Here is an 8,808-nt window from a genome sequence, read left to right as displayed (position 1 = left end):
GAGAGCAAGCAGGAAGTTGAAGTACCTTTTATGATCTCTCTCCCAAGTTGCATACCCCCACTTACACTTTATTCTATCCATTAGGAGCAAGTTACTACACTGAGCCCACATTCAAAGGGGTAGGCATGGACTCCACCACTTAAAAGAAGGAGTATCAATGAAATTTTGAACATATTTTAAAACCACCACACCTAGTGAGGAAGTAGAAGATGGGGAAAGTTCAGTAAATAAAGCACCACATTTTTTAGCTTCTAAGTTCAAGAACTATGATCCAGGTCTTAACCAAATAAGATCAGGAAAAAATGCAAGCCAATAAAACAGACTAGACAATTCCTACGAGCTGGCATGAGAGAAGAATCTGGAGTGGAGATGCAGAATGGGGGGTAGTGTAAATCCTAGAGTGAAGGCAACCAATGGCCTGATAAAATTCCCCTTAGTGTTTAGGGTCTGAGAACAGAGAGAAACCAGGCCATCCTTCTAAGCAGCAAACTGGAAGAAGTCTCTCAAGCTATCAGGCTGTGGAGTCATGCAGACAAAAGGGCACATACACATATCTGTGTTCTTCTCTTTTAAAATTGTCTCAACTATTAGAGTGCCTTAAATTTTTCCACTGCTGTTTTAGAACAGTCTAATCAAGTCCCCTAAAAATCTTGCTGGGGTTTCCATTGGGACTGCTTTGAATTTATAGACTAATTTCGGGAATAATTGACATCTTTACAATGTTAATTTTTCTCATCCAAAAACATAAGCAGCTATTTTCATTCACCTTTTGTTCTATATCTTTCAATAAATTTTTTTTTCTGGAAAGATTTTGTGCGTATTTTCTTAGGCTAACTTCTAAATATTTTATATGTATTTATTGATGTTGTCCACCTGATGTCAGTTTTCAGGAAAAAATGTAGTAAGATCTCCTCTTGGGCTTATGGTTGCCTTTATTTCCTTGTAATTCTGTCAGTTTTAAAATATATGCATAACAGGATGTTAAAATTGAAATTTCGATCAGGGCTCTGTCAAAGATTCATAAATAGCTGAAGTAAAACCAATGAATCATTGAAATATTAATTAGTAAAAATTTATTTGGCACACACCAAACACCAAAAAGACAGTTTGCAAACTGGGAGCATTAAAACCAAAACATGGAAGGAGGCTCAGGGGTATGTTGTTATGAAGCAGTTTATATAGTGAGGAAGCAGTGACTGTTCAGCAGAGTGATTGGTTATAACAGAATTTTCTTAAGTGATAGGGAATTGGTCAGTGGTTACCTCATATCAACCTTGGGAATCAGTTCATTTTACTTATGATTTTCAGAGTCATAAGCAAGAAATGACCAATGTCAAATTAGTCTTGCAAAATAAGCTAAATTATGCTTTATCTTTTAAAAAATCTATATTTATTGTTGAAAGTATTACTGATGTCCCCTTTTTTCCCCTAATGACCCCCTCCATGCTGCACCCCCCCACCAAGCCTTCACCACACTATTGTCTGTGTCCATGAGTTACGCATATATGCACGTAAGTTATTTGGTTAATCTTCCCACCCAGCCCACACCCCCACCTTCCCTCTGAGATTTGTCAGTCTGTTCCATGCTTCCATGTCTCTGGACCTACTTTGTTCATTAGATTTCACATATAAGTGATATCATGTGATACTCTTCTTTCTCCAACTGGCTTGTTTCGCTTAGCTTAATACTCTCTAGGTCCCTCCATGCTGTCTCAAAGGGTAAGAGATCTTTCTTTCTTACAGTTGCATAGTATTCCACGGTACATGTACAGCAGCTTCTTAATCCACTCATCTACTGATGGGCACTTGAGTTGTTTCCAGATCTTAGCTATTGTAAATTTTCTGCTATGAACAAAAGAGTGTATATATTCTTTCTGATTGGTGTTTCAGGATTCTTAGGATATAATCCTAGAAGTGGTATTGCTGAGTCAAATGGCAGTTCCATTTTTTATTTTTTGAGGAAACTCTGTACTGTTTTTCACAGTGGCTGCACCAGTCTGCATTCCCACCAGCAGTGCACAAGGGTTCCTTTTCCCCCACATCTTTGCCAGCACTTGTCATTTGTTGATTTATTGATGGCAGCCATTCTGACAGGTGTGACATGGTATCTCATTGCGTTTTAATTTGCATCTCTTGAATGATTAGTGACTTTGAGCATTTTTTCATATGTCTCTTGGCTTTCTGTGTGTCCTCTTTTGAAAAGTGTCTATTTAGGTCCTTTACCAATTTTTAAATTGGATTATTTGTCTTTCTTTTGTTGAGTTGTATGAGTTCTTCATACATTTTGAAAATTAACCCTTTATCAGATGTATTATTGGCAAATACTTTCTCCCATACAGTAGGCTCCCTTTTCATTTGGTTGATGGTTTCTTTTGCTCGATAGAAGCTTTTTATTTTGATACTAGTAGCCCGTTTGCACGAAGATTCATGCAATAGTCCTTCATTCACCTGGCTGCCTGCACCAGTTTTCTGCCGGCACCAGGGACCCAGGCCTTGGCTGTGGCCACTGCCTTCTGCCTTCTTTCAGGGTCCCGGCTTGGCCCTGAGCGGTGGCCTTGGGCTCGGCTGCACCCAGCGTCTCTGCTACCCGATCTCAGGAGCCAGCCGACCCCCAGGTTGGCTCGCTCCTGCGATCGGAGCAGGCACCCCACTGGCGCCCAAGGCCGGGGAAAGCCTCGGGCGGCTTTCCGGGCCTTGGGCTCCGCCACACCCCAGCTTCCCTGCAACGGTTTGCTGGTGGGCGTGGTTGATGGGCGTGGCTTGGTTGGTGGGCATATTTGTCTATTATAAGGTAAGATAGTCCCATTTGTTTATTTTCTCCTTAGTATCCATTATCTCAGGGGATGTATGGGCAAACATATTGCTAGGAGAGATGTCTGAAATTTTGCTGTCTATGGTTTCTTCTAGGATTTTTATGGTTTTTACATTTAAGTCTTCTTATCCATTTTGAGTTTATTCTTGTATATAGTGTAAGTTGGTGGTCTAGTTTCATTTTTTCACATGTACCTGTTCAATTTTCCCAACAGCAATTATTGAAGAGACCATCTTTACTCCATTGTATACTCTTATCTCCTTTGTTAAATATTTATTGAGTGTAATGGCTTGGATCAATTTCTGGGGTCTCTGTTCTGTTCCATTGATCTATATGCCTGTTCTTGTGCCAATACCAGACTGTTTTGATTATACTGGCTTTGTAGTATAATTTGATATCTGGATTTGTGATCCCTCAAACCTTGTCCTTTCTCAAGATTGCTGCAGCTATTGGGGGTCTTTTTTGGTTCCATATAAATTTTTGGAGTATTTGTTCTAGATCTGTGAAATATGCCATTGGTTTTTTAATAGGGATTACATTGAATCTATAGATTGATTTGGGTAGTATGGACATTTTAATGATGTTAATTCTACCAATCCATGAACATGGTATATTCTTCCACTTGTTTATATTTTCCTCTATCTCTTTTTTCAACATCCTGTAGTTTTCAGAGTACAGTTTTTTTTTTGTTTGTTTATTTGTTTTTACCTCCTTGGTTAAATTTATTCCTAAGTATCTTAATTATTTTATAGCAATGGTAAATGGGATTGTTTTTATACTTTCTCTTTCTGAGAGTTCATTATTGGTGTATAAAAATGCCATTGATTTCTGGGTGTTAATTTTGTATCCTGTTAGACTGCTGAATTTTGTGGTGGAGTCTTTAGGGTTTTCTATGTAAATATCATGTCATCTGTGAATAATGACAGTTTTACTTCCTCCTTTCCAATTTGGATGCTTTTTTTTTTTTTTTTCTTCTTGTCTGATTTCTGTGGCTAGGACTTCCAGTACTATGTTAAATAAGAGTGGTGAAAGTGGCCCAGCCAGTGTGGCTCAGTGTGGCTCCTGTGAACCAGAAGGTCATTGTTCAATTCCCAGCCAGGGCACATGCCTGGATTATGGGTCTGATCCCTAGTACAGGGAGTGCAGGGGGCAGACAATCAATGATTCTCTTTTATCATTGATGTTTCTATCTCTCTCTTTATCTCCCTTCCTCTCTGTAATCAGTAAAAATATATTTTAAAAATAAAAAGAGTAGTGAAAGTGGACAACCCTGTCTTATTTCTGTTCTTAGGGGGAATGCTTTTAGTTTTTGTCCATTGAATATGATTCTGGCTGTAGGTTTGTCATATATGGCCTTTATTATGTTGAGATATGATCCCTCTATTAACACTTTGTTGAGAGTTTTTATGAAAAAATGGGTGTTGGATTTTGTCAAATGCTTTTTCTACATCTATTGATATGATCATGTGATTTTTTTGTCTTTCAATTTATTTAAATGATGTATTGATTGATTTGTGAATATTGTATCAGCCTTGCATCCCTGAAATAAATCTCACTTGGTCATGGTATATGATCTTTTCATTTATTTATTTATTTATTATTTTTATTTTTTAAATTTCTTTATTGATTAAGGTGTCACATATTTGTCCTCATCCTCCCATTCCCATCCCCCACCCCTCCCCACGGATGCCCCCACCCCCCTGTTGTCCTTAACCATTGGTTAGGCTTGTATGCATGCACACAAGTCCTTTGGTTGATCTCTCCCCCAACCCCCACCCTCCCCTACCCTCCCTCTGAGGCCCGACAGTCCGATCGATGCCTCCTTGTTTCTGGGTCTGTTCTTGTTCATCAGTCTATGTTGTTCATCATTTCCCCTAGATGAGTGAGATCATGTGTTACTAGAAATATACTTATAAGAACCGAATGTGAGACGAGCAATAATAGTTATGCTGACAGGCAAATGAATCAGTCTGTAGTGAGTTTCTTTCTGGACCAACAGTTCTTTTGAGACGCAATTTCAATGTCCACCAGTTCCTTATGTGTACATGTCGGCACTGACTTTTCAGCTCTGGATGGTGGACAAATGGTGGTAATGCAGGTCCGACTCCCTCTGGTTTGGTCTTGCCCGGACGCAGGGGCGCGGCTTCACCCGGACTCAGGGGTGCGCGGCCTCACCCGGACCTGGGACCCAGCATCACCCGGGCCCCGGGGCACGTGGCCTCACCCGGACCCACGTGTGCATGGCCTCACCCGGTCCCGGGATCCAGCCTCACCCGGACCAGGGACCCAGCCTTACCTGGATCCAGGGGCGCACAGCCTCACCCGGACCTGGGATCCAGCCTCACCCGGATCCAGGGGCGCACGGCCTCACCCGGACCCGGGATCCAGCTTCACCCGGACCCAGGACGCAGCCTCACCCAGACCCAGGGGCGCACGGCCTCACCCGGACCCGGGATCCAGCTTCACCCGGACCCAGAGACACATGGCCTCACCCGGACCCAGGGGCGCATGGCCTCACCCGGACCCGGGATCCAGCTTCACCCGGACCCAGGGGCACATGGCCTCACCCGGACCCAGGGGCACATGGCCTCACCCAGACCCGGGTGTATGATCTTTTTAATATACTGCTGGATCGTGTTTGCTAATATGTTGTTGAGGATTTTAGCATCTATGTTCATCAAGATATTGGCCTGTAATTCTCTTTCTTTGTAGTGTCTTTATCTGGTTTTGGAATTAAGATAATGCTGGCCTCTATAAAAAGAGATTGGAAGTGTTACTTCCTCTTGGATTTTTTGGAATAGTTTGAGGAGGGTAGATGTTAGTTCTTCTTTGGATGTTTGGTAATATTCACCTGTGAAGCTGTCTGGACCAGGGCTTTTGTTTGCTGGGAGTTTTGTGTTTTTTTTTAATTTTTATTAATGCTTCAGTTTTATCAGTTGTCATTGGCTTATTCAGATTTTCTGCTTCTTCCTGATTTAGTTTTGGAAGATTGTATTTTTCTAAGAATTTGTCAATTTTGTCCAGGTTGTCCCGCTTGTTGGCGTATAGTTGTTCATAGTATTTTCTTACAATCCTTTGTATTTCTGTGGGGCCAGTTGTTACTTCACTTCTTTCATTTCTGATTTTATTTATTTGGGTCCTCTCTCTTATTTTCTTGATGAGTATAGCTAAAGGTTCATCAATCTTGTTTATCTTTCCATAGAAACAGTTCTTGTTTTCATTGATCTTTTGTATTGTTCTTTTAGTCTCTATGTCATTAATTTCCACTCTGATCTTTAATATTTCCTTCCTTCTACTTACTCTGAATTTTCTTGTTGTGTTCTCTTTTAATTCTTTAAGTTGTAGGGTTAGATAATTTATTAGATTTTTTTTTTTTAGGCCTGTAGTGATATGAACTTCCCTCTCAGGACTGTTTTCACTGTGTCCCATAGATTTTGAGTTGTGTGTGTTCGTTTTCATTTGTTTCCAGGAAGTTTTTTATTTCTTCCTTGATCTGATTGGTTACCCATTCCTTGTTTAATAACATACTATTGAGCCTCCATCTGTTTGAATGTTTTTCAGTTTTTTATTATAGTTTACTTCTAATTTCATTCCATTGTTATCTGAGAAGCTGCTTGATATGATTTTAATCTTCTTGAACTTGTAGAGACTTGTAGTCTATCTTTGAGAAAGTCCCATATGCACTTGAGAAGAATGTATATTCTGCAGCTTTGAGGATAAATGTCAGTTAAGCCCATCTGATCCAGTGTGTCATTTAGAGTCATTGTTTCTTTGCTGATATTTTGTCAGAGCGATCTATCCAGTGAAGTCAGTGGGGATATTAAAGTCCCCTACTATGACTGTATTGTTGTCCATCTCTCCCTTAAAGTCCTCCTGAAGTTTTAAAAATATATTTAGGTGCTCTTTTGTTGGGTGCATATGTGTTTACCTGGGTATGTCCTCTTGTTGGAACAATCCCTTTAGTATTATGTAATGTTATTCCTTTTATCTTGTTATGGCCTTTATTTTGAAGTCTATTTTGTCAAATATGAGTATTGCTACCCTAGCCTTTATTTCATTTCCATTTGCATGGTATAATTTTTCCCATACCTTCACTTTCAGCCTGTGTGAATCTTTTGTTCTAAGGTGGGTCTCTTGTAGACAGCATATATACATGGGTTATGTTTTCTTATCCATTCAGCTATCCTATGACTTTTGATTGGAACATTTAATCCATTTACATTTAAGGTTATTATGTATAGATATTTATTGCCATTTTAAGAAAATATGTTTTCACTAAAGGCCCAGTGCGCACCCTCTCCAATCTGGGACCCGTCGGGGGATGTCCGACTGCTGGATTGGGCCTAAACCAGCCGTCAAACATCCCTCTCACAATCCAGGACCACTGGCTCCTAACCACTTGCCTGCCTGCCTGATTGCCCTTAATGGTTTCTGCTTACCAGCTTGATCGCCCCCTAACCGCTCCCCTGCCAGCCTGATCACCCACAACTGCTCTCCCTTGCTGGCCTGATCACCCACAACTGCCCTCCCCTGCTGGCCTGATCACCCACAACTGCCCTCCCCAGCTGTGACCCGCCTCCTCTGCCAGGACCAGCCTCCTCCACGCTGCGTGAAGCCATGGGACCTCCAGTCCTCACTGCCCGGATTGGCCACCGGGTCCCACCTCTGCTGTGCGAGCAGCTATCTTGTGATGAACACCTTGTGATGACCATCTTGTGAAGGATATCTTGTGACGGCCATCTTGTGACAGCCATCTTGTAATGACGTTAGGGCATGATGCATGAGGGTCTGATGCCACCTAGGCTATTATTAGTATAGATTGATTCCAGGGAGATGGGGAGAGAGATAGAAACATCAATGATGAGAGAGAATCATTGATCGGCTGCCTCCAGCACATCCCCTACTGGGACCAAGTCTGAAATGCCGGCATATGCCCTGTCTGGAAATCAAACTGTAACCTCCTGGTTCATAGGTCGACACTCAACCACTGAGCTACACTGGTAGGGCTTTATTGCCATTTTTAATCTTTATGCCTATATTTCTCTCTATATATATTTCTTCTTATTACATCAGTCCTTTAACATTTCTTGCAGTGATGGTTTGGTGGTGATAAACTCTTTTAGCCTTTTTTTTTTTTTTTTTTGTCTGGGAAGCTCTTTATTTTTCCATTTATTTTGAAATGATAGCCTTGATGGATAGGGTAGTCTTTGTTTCAGATCCTTACTTTTCATTACCTTGAATACTTCATACCATTCTCTTCTGGCCTGTAGAAATCAGCTGACAGCCTATGGAAGCTCCTATGTAGGTAACAAATTGCTTATGATTAACCTAAGCATGGATTTTAGTTAATAATAAATTATTATTGGTTGACTAAATTATGACAAAGAAACCTTATGAATGTAAGATTAATATTAGTGGGGCCCGGCCAGTGTTGCTCAGTGGTTGAGCGTCGACCTAAGAACCAGCAGGTCATGGTTCGATTCCCAGTCAGGGCACATACCTGGGTTGCAGGCTCGATCCCCAGTAGGGGGCCTGCAGGAGGCAATGATCCATGATTCTCTCTCATCATTGATGTTTCTATCCCTCTCTCCCACTCCCTTCCTCTCTGAAATTAATAAAAATATATATATTTTTAAATAATAGGGGAAACTGGAGGTAGGGTACATGAAAACTACCTTTGCAACTTTTCTGTAAATCTAAATCTATTTTAAAATAAAAAGGTTTTTTAATAGCAAAAATACAAAACAACAAAGCAACATCTGACATGTGTGCATCCTGCTGTTATGCAATAGGAGGTGCATAGCATCAACTATGTTGTGTTCTTGCCAAACAGTTGAACCTGAGTGTAATCATCAGTAAACCATCAAAGAAATCTAAAAGACGTTCTATCAAACAATCATTCTGTACTTTTCAAACAACAAGAAATTGGGGGACTGGTCTAGCTTTTAAAAGACCAGTAATATGTAGCCATAAATTGCAATATGTGGAACTTGACT

This window comes from Eptesicus fuscus, chromosome 5, assembly GCF_027574615.1.
Source record: "Eptesicus fuscus isolate TK198812 chromosome 5, DD_ASM_mEF_20220401, whole genome shotgun sequence".
NCBI classification, from domain to species: domain Eukaryota; kingdom Metazoa; phylum Chordata; class Mammalia; order Chiroptera; family Vespertilionidae; genus Eptesicus; species Eptesicus fuscus.
Note: the sequence above shows the minus strand (reverse complement) of the source record.